Raw genomic sequence first — 18288 nt, forward strand, 5'->3', positions numbered from 1 at the left:
CTGCGGTCCAGCTTCTAGCTCAACCACTTACCAGCTGGGTGACTTTGGGCAAGAGAATTTGCTTCTCTAAGCTTCAGTTCTAAGCCTCGTTTGCTGTAAAATGGGCACGAAAGTAGCATAATGACTCCTTCTGAGACTAGCGGCGGGACTGAACACCACAAGGCAGGCAGAGCGTGCAGCCGCGAGTCCCGCACACAGCGGGGGTTCAGTGGGTGACATTATTGTTATAGCTCACAGCCAGTGGAAACATGTTCACTCACCGGGCAAACGAGGCCCAGCGGGCATCCGCCTGCACCCAGCACAGCGCTATGATCAAGCTGGGCAGCTGGCAGGCAGGCAGTGTCAGTCTCTGGTTCCGGCAGTTTTGCATGTGGTGGAGAAGCAGCAAGTGTGGAAACAGGAACTGTCCGAGCCAGGAGCGTCCCCTTTTGGGGGGGCGGGGGGGGGCGGGTCCCCTTAGGAAGTGAGGCGGGGAACTGAGCTGCTGCCCTTGGGCCCCCATGGAGACTGTCTCCTTAGAGGGTGTGACAAGCATTCATTAGGGGAGTCTGACTTCTTCCAGAAACCTCTGCACATTGACGTGCTGGTTCTGGGATCCACAGGAAGCGGGGAGCGCCAGACGGGGAGACGTTGGCGCTGAGGGCGGGGAGCAGCACCTTCACCACATCGACATACTTTCGGAGCCTGCTTCGTGCCCACATTCAGCAGGCGTAAATAAGCGCTCGTTGGTTAGCCCATTTCAGTGCAACCGGGGCTGTGATGGGAGCAGTGTCAGGCGATGGGTACTCAACAGTGCGTGGGAGGGGTCCCCGGGGTTGGCTGAGTGCAGACTCTAACCCTAAGGGTCTAGAGCCCGAGAAGAGGGGGAGATACTGGGCCCGACTCGCGGTGTGAGCTTGGGCCTCAGTTTCCCCATCTCTGAAACGGGGAGGGGGCGCCTCGGCTGAGCGGACCACTCGCTGCCCAAAACGCTGGGGGCAGTGGAGGGATCCCGGCGCGGCGAGGGCGCCGCGGGGGCGCCCCCCGAGCCTGCGTGGCGGCAGCGCGCACGAGCGCAGGGGGCGGCGCGGGCCCGCGGCGGGGAGGGGCGGGAGCGCGCGCGCGAGCCCGCGCAGGCGGCGGCGGAACCGAGCGGACGAGCGTGCGGCCGCGGCGCCGCCGACTCGTGTGGGACCCGCCGCTGCCGCCGGCGCCCGCCGTCCGCGCGCCGCGCCTCCCGCCGGCAGCCGAGCCCGCCCGCGCGCCGGTGAGTGGCCTGGGGCCGGGCCGGCCGGATCGGGCCGGCGCAGGCCGGGGAAGGGGCGGGGGCCGGGCCGCGGGGCCGTCACCCACACCCGGGCCGAGCGGGGTGCGCGTGCCCGCGCGCGCGCCCGGGGCTCCGCGGGGGAGAGCGGGCGGCTGTGCACGCGTGAGGTCGGGGCGCGTGTGAGCGTGCGAGTCTGAGTGTGTCCGCGGCCGTGCGTCCAAGCGTGCGTGGGCGGCGTGTCCAGCTGTCCCCGGGGCTGTGTTCGCAGGAGTGTGTGCGTGTGCACATCGGCGTGTCAGGGTTGTGTTGTTTGGTGTGAACGAGTGCGGGGGAATGGGCATGGCTCCCCCTTATCCGTTTACTGAGTGTGTTCTCTGTGCCAAGGAGTGTGCCAGGGGCTTCTCGTGTATTCTCATTTTGTGACCCACTCTGTGTGGATTCAGGGAGTATGTGTGTGTGCATGCACGTGCATGAGTGTTCACAAGTGATTTGTGTGCGCGTTTGTGAGCCTGTGAGGACAAAAGTGTGTGTATGTGGATGTGAGCGTGTAATTTGTGTCCAGGAGTGTGTGTGTGTGTTTATTATGGAGGCTGAGGGCCCCCCTTTGTGCCTACCGGGCCTGCTACGTGATGTGCCCACAGCTGGCCCCCATGCAGGGGGCCCGTGGAGAGAAGCAGGCCTGGCGGGCACCCAGTGGGTGCCGGGCCTTGTTTGGTGAGTGAAGAGCCAGAGGTCAGACCCACAGATCCCTGCTGGGCCTGGCAGGGGGCGTGGCCCCAGAGCCAGGCCGGGGCAGGGCCACTGGCAGGACCATCTGTGGGACTCCAGGGCGCACAGGCTGGGCTGCGGCTGTGATGGGCCTGGCACTGGAGGACTTGTGTTCAGTTCTTCCTAAGTGCCCTCTGGGTCCCCTGGCTTTGTTCTTGCCCCTCTCTGGCCCTGGTTCCCTGGGGGGCTCACCCCCCGGGGAGACCAGGGGTCTGGAGTCGCTTGTCTGTGTATCTGGGGGTCTCCCTCTGCCTGCCTCCCTGAGTAGATACGTATGCATCTGATTTATTTGTATCCAGCCTGGGCTCCATGTGAAAGCCCCGAGACAATAACAAATTGATCACAGCAGGCTTGGGACACTGTCTTCCAAGGTCTGTCCTTGTAGGTTTGACTGACAGGTTTTTGGGGGCTTTATGAACGTTGAAAATCTCTGCAGTCGAAAGTCTTAATTGCTTTAAGGCAAACTTCAGAAAGTCTGGAGCTCCCTCGTTCCTCTGAATTGTCAAAATTCAGCTCTCCTTTCCGAGGGGAAAATGTCGTCTTAGGAGCTCAGTGTCTGCGCAGGCAAACCTGGGAGGCCCATTTAAAAACCGTAGCGTTAATGGAAGAAGAATTTCATTGAAAGGGATGCAGAGCTGGCTGGAGGCGCCTGTTCCCAACACGGCAGCTTACCGAGTGAACTTTGAACGTGGTCTTTTAGCAAACAAAACCTGGAAGGAAACAAAAAAGACCCACATTCTTTTTCTTTTTGTCCTAAAAAATGAAAAACAACACCTTCTGGATTTGCTGGAAATGCCGCCTCCCCTTCCCCCAGCAAGGCCAAGCCCTCCCTCTATCCCCCACCCCCAAATAAAATATGCCTGTGGGGAGCTGCGGATGAGTCACTCCCTGGCAGAGAGCCCCACGGGCAAACATTTGGGAAGGTTCTTGCCTAACTTCCCAGAAGAAAAGCCCAGGATTTAAAATGGTCCCTGTGGTTTGTCAGCCCCTGCGTCCCGTCTGCTTCGGAAATGACTAAAAAGTAGTTTCTGTCTTCACAAGACAGAGTCTCAGACTTAAGCAGCAGCCCAGGTTGGTCTGGATTTAGGGCCGTTCGGGTTTCAAGAAACGGAGCTCCTGGCTTTGCCAGGTGGCACTGCTGGTGGCTTTGAGCAAGGAACGAACAGGGAAAGGGAAAGAGAAGTCACATTTATGGAGCACCCACTGCGTGCGGAGAGAAGGGCTGCAGGATAGTCATCCTGCAGAGAATGGCTTTCGGTTTTATGTGCACAAGGAACTGAGGCTCAGAGGGGTCAAGCCTGTGTCCTGGGACACAGATTCCTGTCACCTGCCTGACTTCACGCCCATCCTCTTTCCATTCCCCCGGGAGCATGACATGTGCCTTCTGAAGGTGCACAGACTGTGTGCTGAGTGCTTTAACAGGCATCCATGCATTTAATTTTCACTGGGAGGTAGGGGATTCTGTCTCCATTTTACAGATGAGAAAACCGGGGCTCAGAGGGATGAAACAATGTGTGTAATTTTATGAAAGTATTGCTACAACCAGTGGCCACCATTTATTGAGGGTATACCATGTGCCACGAAGGGTACTGAAAGCTTTAAGTGCCGTGTCCCGCTCAATCCACTCACCCGCACTGTGCGATGGGAACAATCATGATGCCCATTTTACAGATGAGGAAACTGGGGCACAGAGAGATTAAATAATGTGAAGATTATGTGCTAATATGCCGTTGACCCTGGATTTGAAGCCAGGCTTGACTGAGCAGAACCCAGTCTTCCCACTGAACCTGGAAAGTAACAGTTGCTGTGTACGTGCGTCTGGCCCGGGGCTAAGGTCCAGGATTGTTATCCTGATCTTGCAGAGAGGAAGATGTAGGCTCAGGAAGGTTAAGTAACCTGGGCAGGGTCATAAACTGGCAAATAGCAGAGTCAGGATCCAAACCCCCATCTCTGATTCCAGAGTTGAGGTTCTTAACCTTGAACCAGGTCTGTCTGTCTTTGTCCTGCTTTTCTCCTCTCACGTGCTGAAAAAACAAGTGAATTAACACCCGCCAGGTTCCCTCGGGGCTGGGATCCTTGCTGGGCTCCGGCCTTCAGGGAGAGGCGCTGCCCTCCCTCCTTGTCCACTGTCGCCCCTCTGGTGCAGCTGACCAACGGCCAGGGCCAGAGCTGTCAGATAGAAAGGCCTCCAGTTCACATTTTTTTCTTTCCTCTTGAAGTGCCAAAGATTGGTTTCAGAAGGGAAGTGTCAAAACAATTGTCAAAAAGAGAAGAATATTCCCTTCCTCTTCTTGGTCAGACCAAGCAAGGGAGTTAGAGGGTGGAGAGTAGAGGACCGTGGTGAGTCACCCGAGATTAAATACCAGTTGCCACCTCCAGGCTTGTGTGGGGAGGAAGCAAACTGGGACACTGCCCTCAGGAAGAGCCCTGCGTCCTGACCCCTGATGATGGAGAGTTACTTCCACGGCCCGACTCTCAATTCTGAACATCTGACAACAGGACCATTTCTGCATCGGCCTCTTGTCACTTGCCATTTCAGTCCCGTGCCTGTCTCTCTTCCTTGTTCATTTCCATTTATATCACGGTTTATACTACACTGTACTTGAAAGGAATGTTGTGTGTGAGGACCTGTGTGGTTTGGGGTGTGTGGGGCCCTGCCAGTGTCCTTTGGTGTTGAAAGGAAAAGGTATTTCTCTCCCTTCCGAGTATGTTCTGCAAATGGATGAACATTTGCAAATTGCTTTGAGATGCGTTAATTTAAGGTGTGAAATAATAGATCTTGTGCGAAGGCTCAGCCACATTTCTGGCATTGATGGATTTCTCTCCCGTCTGGCCTGTGATTTGGGGAGGTAAAAATAGTCCTTGTTTCTACATTTTTCTTTTTTTTTTTTTTTTGCTGACATCATTCTTAGGAGTGGTGTGCACATGCCATGGACCTTTCCTTGGCCATGCCCTCAGATGGCGGCCAGAATGCGGAGCTGTGGGATCGCGGGGGCTCCTGGAATGAGGGGATCATCTGGGGTGGTCTGAACGTCCCCTGGGTGTCTGTGAATTTGCTTTGAAATGGGCGAGTGGTAGATGCCAGGCGCAGCCATAGACCCTCTGTGGCTTTTTGGTATTTGACTGTCTTCTCATTTCTGACTCTCAGGTAATGACAAGATGGCCTTTTGGGACAAGTTAGTTTAAAAAGCAAAAATGAGGCCAGTGGCTTCACCCATTCCTGTCTGAGCTGGGTGACATACACACAGTCCCTTCCTTTGGCCAACACTGACTTAGACTGACAGCCGTCTCAGACTCGAGAAGGAGTTGACTTTCAGCTCCTTCCAGACAGGAGCTGACACTGGGGCAGATCCGTTGCTGGTGTAATTTCCTGTGACGTTCAGTTTGGGAACTTGAACTTGGAGTGTGGTCTAGCATTTTGACATCTGTCCCTCCAACAGGACTTGCTTGTGTGGAAACAGACCCACCTCCACAGCCTCTGCCGTTGTCTCCAGTTCTGGATTTTTCCACAGACGACTTCTCCGGTGGTCTGGTGGCAAAGGCCCAGTCTTCTAGCCAGGCCCTTCTGGCCTCCACCAGCAGGATCGCCGCACCGCAGACCCGACTGGCCGCCGTGGCTGGGCTCTGTCTGGGGGCGAGTGAGGGGCCGACGGAATTGAAAGGTGGTGCAGCCGGGATCTGAAATGCATTCAGTTCCAACGGCCTTGATCCGCATGGAGCCCTTCTTTCTTTCTCTTAGACATCTGCGTGATGGTGACCTCATAGAAAAGAAAAAGGGGCTTTATGTAGGAATTCCATAGAGTGTGAAGGAATTCCGACAAGGGAAGGGGAGGGAAGCTGCCACTGGGAGCCTGCAGGGCCTGCATTTCCCCCAGTTGTTTAATCCTCACACTTCAAAATTAGGCTGGGGGAGGGGGCCGGGCTTGACCCTGATGAATGGAGAGCCATTTAAGGAGAACTTCCTGATGTCCCCAAGTTGTAGTTGGGGCTGCTGGGTTTAGTCCCTCAGACCCAGTCTCACTGCAGGTGAGCAGGAGGGTTGGAATTTATCCAGGACCCTTTTCCCAAGGCCTGCCTCTCTTGTTCCTTGTTGTCCCCAAAGTCTTTGAAACTGGGTGTTATCGGGAAGAGACCCGCAAAGGGACAGAGTTATTTTACAAATGACCTTCAGCCCTGATCAGTCCAAGCTGCCCGTGAGTCCAGTAGGCTCCCAATCCAGAGAAGAGCCATGTGCCCATTTTACAGAACGGACACTGAGGCCTAAAGAGGAGAAGGCCCTCACCCACCATCACATTCAGAACTTGAGTTTTGGCATCAAATGGAGTGAGGTGGGAGCCCCAGACCTGCCACTCGTGAGCGAGTTGTTCGCCTCTCGGAACCTCAGTCTCCTCATCTGGAAAACAGGGACAATGTTATGACCTCGTAAAGTTTGAGGACAGAACTAAATGAAATAACACATATAAATGCCCAGCACGTGGGTAGCACCTCGGAAGCGCTCAATGGTCACTCCCTGAGATTTTATGAAAGACGGAGAAACTATTTAATTACGAAGGACCTGGCCAGGGTCACACGGCCAGAAGGTTGTCTCTTTGTCAAGAGTGTTTTCAGTGCCCCTGCATATTCAGGCCCTAAAGCAGGCTGATGGGGTGTCAGGGGGCCCCTCCAGGTGCCACTGAAGCACTTTTCTATGATCATGACCCTCAAAATAGAGAGGGAAGAGCCTGCAACAATCTGGAAAGAGGCAGGATTTAAATGTCAGGGTGGCCCTGGGCGTCTCAGGAAGATGTTTAGAAATAATTATTTTGTGTCCCTCTCCACCCACCCCCCACAAGGCGAGGAAAAGTGAGCCTTAGAAGTTTTTGGCGCCTCCTCTTGGAGTTGGAGGGTCTCGGGAGGCCTCCAGAGCTGCGTCAGCTGCAGTGTGTTATTAAGCGAGGCAGATGTTTTGTTAATTATTTACACAGCGTCGGCCCCATCAGAGGTCTGTGCTGACAGAGCGGCTGTCACGGACCTGGGCCCAGGGCAGGCAGAGCTTGGTTAGAAGGGAGCGAGCAGAGTCCTCCTGGAGGGTGTGCACAGCGAGGCCTGAGGGAGCCTGTGTGTGTGTGGGGCCCCGCCTAAGCCATCTGGGGTTCCCTCAGGCCAGTTTTCCCTGAGAGAGAGGAGAGATCCTTGTCCCCTGGAAGTGGCCACCCCTCCTGAGGCGGCTTCTGTGGATGTTTGCCCAGCTCCTCACACCCAAGACCCCGCCGTGGTGTGTGTGGCAAGGGGCCGGCATTCGCAGGCCTGGAGATCTTTGAGTCCAGCGCCTCCACTCCCCAGAAGTCACCTCCTTCGAGAGCTTCACATGGGCCCAGCCTCTACTCCCTCATCTGGAAAATGGGCCACTAACCCCAGGCTCGAGGCCCTTGATTCTTGGGCTCCGTTTGGAGGGTGATTTGTCTTAGAAATCCAACTTCAGGATTAGAAATCTGGAAAGAAAGGGGCCTTGGATCAGAGCCTTGCCTGAAAGTCCACTAAGGATGAGGGACGTGAGCTCCGGGTGGGAGGAGGGGGCAGGGGGCAGACCTACCCCCGTCCTCAGCCCCAGCGCTTCTCCTGTTACCTATTTTGCAGAAGGAGGTTTTGCACAGGAGTCATTTTAAGAAAAGGTTCTTATGTGAAATATCCATAATCTGTGAGTCCATAGAGACAGAAAGCAGATTGGTGTTACTGGGGGAGGGGAGGTGGGGAGCAACTGCTTCGTGGGTACAGGGTTTCCTTTGGGTGATGAAATGTGTCAGAACTAGATCGAGGTGATGGTTGCACAACATTGTGAATGTCGTACATGCCACTGAATTGTCCACTTGAAATGGTTAATTTTATGTTATGAGGAAAACAATTTTTACAGGAAAAGGTTCTGATGCATGAAAGCATCTCATGTTACAGATGGGGAGACTGAGGCCCAGAGAGGGACTGACCAGCCCAAGTTGCCCCAGGCAGTCCACAGCTGCTCGGTGGCTTCAATCAGGTCGCTCTCCCAACTTTCAGGCCGAGGCCCTGATCGTGGCGCCTGGGGCTGAGCTGTGGGTGAAAAGTTGGATGCAGAAACACAGACCATTCACCTTTGTGTGGGTTAAGTGGACTCTGTTTTGTTAACCAGATATTTCCGCCCTGGCTGGTATGCGGCTGTCCGGTCACTCATTCATTCAACAAATATGTCCCAACATTCTGCGTCACTCATGTTGCTGGGAGCTGGCACAGAGACCCGCTAACGGCCCTGCTCTGTGGCCTATCACTGCTTGGTGGGGACAGAAGTTGTGTCACGACCCCCTTGTAGGTTCTTGTGAACAATTTGCAGTAGGCATCTTCTGGGACTTGCTCTCTGAGGAAGTAGGAGGGCTTCCAGGAGGAGGGGGCATCTGAGCCGGCCCTGAGGGAGACATGAGGTTTGCCAGGCAGGGTATTGGGAGCCCGGAGGCCTGAGAGGCCTGGGGTGAAGGGCAGGTAGAGCACGGGGTGCGTGGGTGGGTGGGGCTGTGGGATGGGGCGCAGGGAGCAGGACTGGGGTCCTGGGCTGCAGGCAATCCGAAGCCAGGAACTTCCTGCCCCTTCCTCTGCCTTTAAGCCCTTCAATAGATCCTTTGTACCAGGCACTTACCATATGTTATGCTCTACTCTAACCCTTTACGTGGATTAACTCACTTCATCCTCCCGGCAGTTCTATGATGAAGGTACCATTATTCCATTTGATGGACAAAGAAACAGACATAGAGAATCCAGGATGATCTGGTCTGAAGAGTCGGAGGGCAGAGGCTGCCATCTGGAAGTGCCCATTATGTGGGCTGTGAGTTGGTGGCCAGCCCAGGACCTGAGAGAGGGCCTCCTGGGCAGCTGGAAGGAACAGCATGCACCAAGGGGCAAATAGCAGGAGAGGAGGCTGCTGAGACCCGTGGAGATCTGGGTGAGATTTGGTCCTTACTGCAAGAGCAGTGGGCCTGCTGCTTCTGCAGCCTCACCTCTCAACAGTCTCCCCCTCACTCTGCTCCAGCCTCGCAGCCTCCTCCCCTTTCCTCAAACATGCCAAGCACCCACCTCAGGGCCTTTGCACTTGCTGTCCCCTCTTCCTGAAATCCTCCCCCCACAATATTCCCATGATGTGCTTCTAGCCTTCACTCAGGACATGACAAAAGTCACTTCTCCAAAAAGACCCCACCATCCCCACCCTATCACACTCAGTCCCTCACCCCTTCCCTCTCCATTCCCTGGCCTGGCTTTATCAGGGCCTTACTCCTCCCTGACACTGTATGTTTGTTATCTGCCTCCAGACTGAACGTAAGACTGGGTCTGTGACCACAGCTGTGTCCTCAGTGCCCAGCACTGTGCCTAGTACATAGTTGGTGCTCAATTAATATTTATTGAAGGAATAGAAAGTTTTAAGTGGGAAAGTGGCAGGATCCTTAGAGGATGTCTATGTGGAGTTACTGAATCTATTAGCAGACTTTGCCCCTCCCAGTGGACATGAAGGCCTGAGTTGTGCCCAACTGACCCTCCTCTGTGCAGAGAAGGTTTCTTAGAGAAAGGCTCAACTTATTCCAGTAGGAGGGAGCTACGCCCAGAAGGGCTTGTACCTCCCAGAGTTACGGGGAGCTCCTCCTTTCTGCAGAGGCGGCTCCAGACGTCTGTATAGGAGGGGCTTTGGGTTGGAATGGATGGGTGCCCTGTCTTAAAACTACATTTTCTATCAAGCACACTTATTTTTTTAGAGGGCATATCTTTTGGGGGTGGCTTAGGGAAGGGGAGAGAGTTAACCCTCCCAAGCCACCTCTGGGCACAGACATTGCTGTGCGGTAAATGAGCAGGAGCCCGTATTCCGCCCCAGCCCAGAAAACGAGGCATCCCGGGTTGAAAGAGGAAATGATTCCCTGGCTGGTGTGACCTTGGTGGGCCAGCAGGGTGGGTGCCCAGATGGCGGGACCACTGGGCACCACATGGCAGACAGACAGGGAGCGGGGAGAGAGAGCCCACCCCGCGCGTGTGGCGGGTCTAGCCGAGTCCAGCCGGATTCAGTTACACCAGGATCTCAAGTGCGGACTTGGCGTGCCTGACTCAGCCTGTGTGCATTTCCTTTGTTCATTCCCCCAGGAATTTTAGTGGCCTTTTGTGTTTGTTTTAAATGCCAGCCTCCTCAGCTAACCCAAGAGGGAACAAGGGCTGGCTTTTGTCTGTGTAGGGGCACGGGGCGGGGGCTGCCTGCTCTCGATGGTGACAGCACGGCATTTGGGAAACATGCAAAGGAAATACTTTTACTCCGAGCTAACAACTTTCGTTTGTGCATATTTTTACGATATCCCAGGTTTTCAGACCTCAGTCGTCTATATGCTAGGGACATGATGGCCAGTTTCCAAACTCGCAAAAGGGCAGCGGTCTATAAAAGCATTTTAGTGACGTTTGGGGACAGGAGAGGCAGTTGGGAAGATGCTGTTTGGTCGCTGGTGTGTGAGAAGTTCCCGGATGCTCGAATGGCTTGGGGGGCGGCATCTTTGAAATTGCGCAGTGCCGAAAATTCCGGGACATATGGTCACTGTGATGTGCTAATGTTAGCGATCCAGATATTTAATTACCCAGAAAAACCCCTTTGCCTACCCACCACGGGTTACTGGAAAGCCTTTATTTCTTAGGAGGAGGGTCTTACACAGTGTAATTTGGACCAGCAGAGTGGGAATCATTCTCCCTCATTAATTTATTAGCTAATTAAGTGATTTATTTGGTCACGCGTTTATTCCTTCAATTGTGGTTCATCCAGCCACCTTCGCTGGGTCCTGCTCCATGCTTGGCCTGTTGCTGGGCACTGGAGACAGAATGAACAGGAGAACAAATATTACGAAATCCCGTTGGGTGCCAGCCCGTCGGGTGGTGCTCTGGGCCACTGGTGAGTTAATTCATTCCCAGTGGACATTTTCCTGAGCACCTACTATGCGCAGCCGCGTGGAGATGCAGAAGTGAAAATGACACATTGCCTTGTGGTTTGAACTCTTGCCCCATTTTGATCTCTGGGTCCTGGCCCTCCACTTGGTGTGATAAACCCGGCCAGCCACTGTCCCCAGAATGAACCAGAAACAATCCAGATACCCCAGGAACTGACGTGAGAACAAGGCATCCCCTTCACACGTCGCATCTCAGTTCAGCGTCTTGCCACCACCCAGCATTTTGAGACAGAATGTGAGATCTCGTGGTTGGCTAAAGACATAAATATTTTATGTCTCGATATTCTGAAAACGAAGCCCAAATGCGCAGAACTGCAGCACATCAGTGGTATAGATCATATGTTATAATAATCTGATGACATGTTGTTTAAATATTTATGGACTGATGCGACATGACAATGGGGGGAGAGAGTGGTCTCGGAGCAGAGTTGTGGCAGATGCTAGAAAGGAGGGAGCAGATTTGCGTGATCCCGGGAAGCGCCATGCAATGCTTGGGTTTCTGGTTTGATGTTTTGGGGTTTCGTGGCAGTAGCAAAGGCTGATATTGATTGAGCACTTGCTGTGTGCCCTACCCTCCACTGACGTCATCACAGCCCCCCCTCCAGGATGGAACTCTGAGTAACCTCCAAGTTACAGGTGAGACTGAGACCCAGGCCAGGTCAGATCGGCCCCAGACCCAGATCCCGGCCCAGGATCAAACCCAGATGGGCCCAGCTGTGCAGTCTGAGCTGTTATTCATTGTGTATTCTGCTCCATCAGTGACAAGTCAGATCGGAGAAGCCCCCACCGCTGCCTGGTCAACCCCTTGCTCAGTACCAACTGGACTTTCTAAATCACAGAGAGGAAGGTGATGTCTGTAAAATGTCGTGTGGGAATAGAAACCGCTAGGAACAAATGTCTAACCCAGGAGGGGCACTCATGAGACAGCAGAGCCACTGTAGCCTGTGCCTGGCACATGGTAGGGACTCGGGAAGTGGCGGTCCTGCCCCTCTGCCTTTCTTCTCGTCGTTGGGTTTGCAGTCATTAAGGGAGTTCTCTGCAGACTGTCCCGGCGTTAGTGTCCTGTGCCCCACCCTGTCCCTGCAGGGCCCGCCTGCACCAGCCGGGCTGGGGACGCTCAGACATGATAGCCCCTTCAGTCTCCAGCAGCCCCTCGAGGTCAGTCAGGGTGTCCCCACCTTACAAATGAGGGGCTCCTGCCCGTCTCCCAGAGCCAACTGCCGTGTCCCTGCCAGAATGTGCCAGCCACAGTAGCCGCTCCTTCCACGCCCCCCGCCCCGTTCTGCTGGACCAGCTCCCTCCGCCTGACAGTGCTAACATCACCCTGCATGTTTCATCACTGCTCTGCGTCCTGGTCATTGTCACTTCCTCAGCACGGAAAACCAGGCCTGACCCGTGAGACAGCAATAAATCACCAACCACAGGGGTTCAAAGAACGAGACCTGGGGACCGGGGGTGGGGGAGGGCCAGTTCAGAGAAGCTTCTCAGGCGGTGACCGATCATCTCACACCCAGTGGTGTCTTCGAGTTCTGCAGAGGCCGAGGGGTGTCCCCAAGGGCCTCCAGGCCAGGGGGGGCGGGCGGAGGGTCAGATAAATGGAAGGCAGGGCTGGCTACATAATGTGTGGGGTCCAGTACAAAATGAAAACGCAGGTCCCCGTGTTCAAAAAGCAGGAAAGAGCTTTTTCCTTCTCTTTGCAGTCTCTCTCTCTCCGCCTGTCATGCTGTTTTTTATTAGCCATTTAATGCCAGGCTCCCTTGGGCACAGCGACACTCCGGGGGCGAGTGTAGACCCTCGCAGGTGCCTGGGGCCTCACCCCGTGGCTTGCTGTGCAGGTGCATCTGACCCCAGCGTCCCCACGCCTGCACCCAGGCCCCTGCTGAGGGTGGGGGATGGCAGAGGTTGGGGGGGCAGCTGAGAACCCGTCCTGGGTGACTGAGGCTCCAAGCCCCCTGCACGTGCACCGCTGTTTCATTGGACTTCACTTGAAAAACACAAGTTCAAAGATAAAGTGAAGACTTTTAAGACAGTGAGCACAGAGCATGAGACCCCAAGCACACGGCTCCCTTCTGAGGGCAGGGCCAGATGCACCCACACTGGTCACTTGCGTGTGAAGCTGGCCTGATCGGAGGGCTGTGGCCTTGTCTCACCCACACACATTTCAAAGAGAGCAAGGCCTCTGTATCGGGGCTCGACATGTGGTTGGGGCCAGGTTTTATTTGAAGGAAAATTGCCGCTGTGCAGTGCTGTCTGTAGACCACTGACCGGGACGTGACTGCTGTGGGTTGGCCAGCTGGTGTCCCTCCTCACCTGGGCCTCTCGTGCTAAGGACACACTGTGGATATGGGCTTCCTTGGAAATGCTCTTTCTGATTTAATCCCTCACGTCGCTGCCAGATGTTATTGCATCGACAAGCCCCTCCCCTCTGCTCCCTATCCTTGAGTGACAAGGGTCAGAAATCAAATGACGAGGTTGCCAACCCACTCGCTTGGGAGGAATGCCTGGCAGGTGGTGCCCTAGAGCTCAGAGAGGGCGGGGAGCTCGGATTCCACCAGCCACCCACGCTGTTCCCAGCCCTGAAATTGGGGGGCCTGGCAGCCACAGGATGTGGATGTCTGCCCACTTCGAAAACGTGGACGAGGGAGGCTCTAGAAAGTTAACGAATGCTTAGTACCTACTGTGCGCCAGAGATCTGGGGAAGTGCTTTATCTGCGTTGCGTTAGTTAATCCTCACAGCAACTTTGGGCTGACCCCATTTTTCACATGAGGATAACTGAGGTTCAGAGAATGAAGCTACTGGTCCAAAGCCATAAGCCACAATGTTTGAAAACAGATTTGAATGCACGCCCGGCTGACCCCCAAAGCCAGTGGTCTTTGCACAATTCCAGGCATGGCTGGATGGCCATGGTCACGGCCTGACTGAGCCTTCTGCCCCCACTGTCTGCTGCTGCACGTGCATGGAGATGGGCTGGGAGCCAGACCTCAGCGGCTGCTGCCTGTCGGCTCCTGCTCTGAGCAACCACCCCTCTTGGCAGGGAGCAGGTTCCGAGGCTCCAGCTCCAGCCTTTCTCTTCCAAGACCCACACAGCCCTGTGGCCACTACGGGGCCCAGAGATGGAGGAGGGAGGCAGTGGGGCCAGACGAACCTGGATGCAAGTCATACCTCTACGTTTTGCTCACCTTGGCTTGTCACTTCCCACTGGGGACCCCAGTTTTCTCACTTGCAAAGTGAGGGGTAAAAAAGGCTGCTCCTGGGGGGCTGGCCCAGTGGCGTAGTGGTTAAGTTCATGCGCTCTGCTTCAGTGCGGTTCACAGGTTTGGATCCCGGGCACGGACCTCTGCACCGCTTTGCAAGCCATGCTGTGGTGGCATCTCACATATAAAGTAGAGGAAATGGGCGCGGATGTTAGCCCAGGGCCAGTCTTCCTCAGCAAAAAGAGGAGGATTGGCAACAGATGTTAGCTCAGGGCTGATCTTCCTCACAAAACAAACAAACAAACAAAAAAAGCAGCTCCTGCCTCTGGGGGAGCTCTCATGATCCGACCAGGTAAGCAGGTACGTAAGGGGCCTTCAGCAATCGGTGGCCGTTATTGTATTGATAATAAATGACACAGTGTGGGGTGAGGACTTCAGCTTGGTGGCACCTGTGACGCTCAGGGGCACCTCTCCACGCTGGGACTCGTTGGAAATCACTTAGCCCAGAGCTGCCCTCCCCAAAGAATTCATCCCTTCCTTGCTTTGCTTGGTCATTCGTTGATCTGACAGAGCCTGGCACCGTCATAAGATGCATAATGAGCAACAGAGACGAAGTGGAGCTGGCCTTCTGGTTGGGGAGAGCGATCATGAACAAGAGGTGAGTCAGGTATGGTCAGTGTTACTGTCCGAGTGTTGGAGACAGGTAATGGGGCTGTGGCGTGGGGGGCGTGGGTGTGTGGGCCCCCTCGTGGGGTGATGCTCCCTGCAATGTCTTCCTTCCCTCGAAAGGCAGTGGCTGTGGTTTAATATGCCGCCTGTGGTTCAAGGTCTCCCCCGGGGGGCCTGGGGTGGCCTCCTCGGGCTTGCTTTGCCTCCAGTGTCTTCGAGAAAGTGGTTTTCCCAGCTAGAATGCGGGAGTTCTTCCCAGGCTCTCCTGAGACTCTCAGCTGCTCGCTCTCAGGGCCGCTGGTCACCAGGGTCACCCTGGGCAGGGCCTGGCTGCGTATTATCTCACTGACTCCTGTTGGTGACCCTGTGAGGCAGAGTCTCTTAGTCCCATCCTACAGACGAGGAAAGGGAGGCTGAGTGAGGCCAGGTTGTCTGCCCAAGGGTGCACAGTAGGTCTGTGGCTGAGCCAGAATTTGAACCCAGGCCTTCGACTCTGGGAGCACACACCCTCAACCACTTTGGTCCATTGTGAATGGGTGTTTTTGTTTTTCCAGGCAGAAAAAACCTATGGGTTCTGCTCAAAGTGCTCAGCAAGCACCTACTATGTGCCGGGGCTATGCTGGGTGCTGCAGGAGGGTGTGGCCGAGAAGAACAGAAAGCCCATTGGTGCTCAAATTGGCCTGAGAAGTGACCGTTTTCCTCAAGAGCCGGGATTGCATTTACTCCTTGCTCCAGGGCTGTGAGGTGGGAGGGGGTTAGCCCCGTGTTACAGATGAGGAGGCTGAGGCCCAGAGAGATTCCCCTGCTTGCCACGGTCGCACAGCCCTGGGCAGCCTGACTGCACACCCACGTGCTCTCCTTGTTATTTTGCATTTGAACTGACTGAAGCTCACAGCGCAATTCAGCGACTTGATCCTGAATTGGAGAGAGGGACGAGTCCTTTGCGTAATGTGGAAATGGACGCCTATTCCGCAGTGACATTGCTTTCAAGACGCCACTGATTCTCAGGGCGGGAGAAGACTGGAGAAATGGTGTGTGATGAGGGCCCGTGGGTGTGTGACTGGGGCAGGGAGTGGTGTCAGGGGTTCCTCTTGGGACTCACGTGAGAGCGATCAGGTTTCATGGCATCTGGGACAGAGGAGCCTTTAAAAGAAAATGTTTCTAGAGCTGTCCCATCCCACCATCGGCAGTCTTCAAAGGCCCGAGAAGCAGCCATGTTCCGTGTTCACAAAATGGTGAGCTGGCATCCAGGCCCGTTTATTTAGACCCGGAGTCGTCGGGGCTAAAGACTTCAGCTCTGACCGCCTCGCTGTGGCAGGGGAGCGTGATCTTCAGGGTTTTCTTCCCATTTACGGGATTTTTGTTGTTGTGTATTTGCAAAATGAGGCTTCTGCTGGCAAAAGCAGGTTTTAGCAAGTGCAGCAGCTCTTTCAAAACCTAATAAGGCCCCAGAGGAGGGTGATTCCGGCAACATTCCCCCTCCCACTCCCCGGGGGCGGCCCGATGCCGCTCGCCTCGCACACTGTGGGCACCATGTACCATCCGTCTTGCTTCCCATTAACGGAATTACCGCCATCTCTTCTGCAGGATGGGATGGGCCCTTTGGAACTGCCTTGGGGACAGAGGCAGGAGTGGCCACCAAGCATTTTTGCTTAGAGGAGAAAGGAGAGAAAGAGAGACAGGGAAATAATGAACTCTTACAAATGGATGGTTGTCTGGTTCTTAAGAGCCTGGGCTGAGGAGGAAAGGGGCAGCAGGGTGGGGCTGGTCCTGCTTCCTGCTCACAGCCCTGAGAGCCACGTGGGGCACCTCTCGGAGGAGAGTGGACAGGGCATGTGATGGCCCCGGTACCTGACGCCCGTGAAAAGGGCTTGTCACCCGTGCAGCACTGCAGAGCATGGAGAGGCCCCTCGAGTTCAGAGAAGGGAAGGAGGGGGACCCAGCAGTTACGGGGCACTCACATATCCCTGGCACTGTGCCGGCCACTTCGGGTATGTCTTGGGGGGTGGGTGTCACTGGCTTCGTTTTCAGATGAAAGAACAGAACCCGGAGAGTCCAAGGAACTTGCTTCAGATCACGTAGCTCTGAGTGGTAGCTCTGGGGTTTGTCCGTTTTCCTGGGCTGCCCTCTGGAGAACAGCAGTGCCTCTCCTTGAGTAGCAGAGCGGAGACCCGAAGTCCAGATGCCTGTCACCAGCCCCTGCATCACCCCCTGATTCCCAGTGAGTGAGCCATCATCTGGGGGTATTTGCTGTTACACACGATGCTGGCTGAAGGCAATGCTGAACCCTCTCTGGCTACGTGGTGGTGGGATTCCTGGTGCCTGGAACCCTGAGAATGGAGGAGGGAAGTGGGGAAGAACTTTCTCTCCTCACTCTGCCTACCATCCTACATGCCGGTTTGGAGCAGATATGGCAATAATTGTCATCTCAGGTGCTGGCTCTGATCGATTGGTAATGGCTGCCTGAGGGGTCACGTGGAGAAGGCTTTGGGATTGATTAGCAATGTCTGCTGTGTGCACAAGAGTGAGGAGAGGAGGTACAAGAGAGACCTTAACCTGAGCTCTGACCCTGGGGGCACCCATCATGCTTGGTTCTCATTATTGGTTAGTTGTGTGCCTTACCACACTGTAAACCGTGTGCCTGGCATGCAGAGGGAATTCCGCAGATACCAGAAGGAAGGATTGATGAAGGCTCTGTGGTCCCTGAAAGACCTGTCAGTTGGGATTCTCTTAGAGTGAATGTTTTTAAAAACACATTTTTAAACTTCTGGGGATGAGATTTAAATGCCCACGTATTTAAACCGGGGCGCCCCCCCCGCCCGCTCCATGTCACTGATTGGCTGGCTGTCTTTGAGTAAATAACTTAACCTCTCTGAGCCTCCGCTTCCTCATCTTTGACATGAAGGCCATCCTTCCCCCACGGGACTGTGGTGAGGGGTGACTGAGGAGATGACAGTCATGGATCCCGTAGGGAAGAGGACAGGCGTTCAGAAATGTCCCCTCCAGTTGCCTCCCTCCTCCCCCTGCTGCTGACACCTGCCAGGCCCCATCCCTCTTGTGCTCTGCTCTAGGCTGTCTTGGCCTCTAGTGTCTTTCTCTCGTTCTCAAACATCGCCATCCCCAGAGAGTCTCCTGTGACCTCAGGACACTGCTGGGAGACCCTTGCCCTGAGCCCCACGGCCCCGTGCTTCCCTCCCTTGGCTCGTCTCTGTCCTGTGAGGCCCACTGGCGGGTCAGCCCCTCCAGGTCTGGGAAAGGCCCACTTTCCTCTGTGGTCCCAACACCCAGCCCAGCGCCCAGTGAAGGCCTCAGTGACAGGAATGAGGGGGAAGGAGTGATGCGCCCCCCACTTTGCTCCTCAGGCCTTGTTTCCATGGGGACAGCTGAGATATGGAGACTTGGATGTGTCCAAAGCCCAGGCCTCTGTTGGGGACAAACGGCTTG

General features: G+C 55.1%; 1 protein-coding gene across 3 annotated transcripts in view; it reads left to right on the forward strand.

Moving 5' to 3' along the window:
- The first annotated feature begins 661 nt into the window (after positions 1-661).
- The window catches only part of NEK6 (NIMA related kinase 6), an 88776-nt gene continuing 71149 nt past the window's right edge, over positions 662-18288 (forward strand). The window contains exon 1 of one of the 3 annotated variants that reach the window (XM_058524006.1): positions 662-728. The gene's annotated coding sequence lies outside the window, so the exon portion shown is untranslated. Of the gene's footprint in view, positions 729-1164; positions 1247-16978; positions 17066-18288 lie in introns of those variants that run through there. The other 2 variants (XM_058524008.1, XM_058524007.1) reach the window with 2 other exon arrangements.

The sequence above is a fragment of the Diceros bicornis genome, chromosome 28 (genome assembly GCF_020826845.1).
Source record: "Diceros bicornis minor isolate mBicDic1 chromosome 28, mDicBic1.mat.cur, whole genome shotgun sequence".
Classification (NCBI taxonomy): domain Eukaryota; kingdom Metazoa; phylum Chordata; class Mammalia; order Perissodactyla; family Rhinocerotidae; genus Diceros; species Diceros bicornis.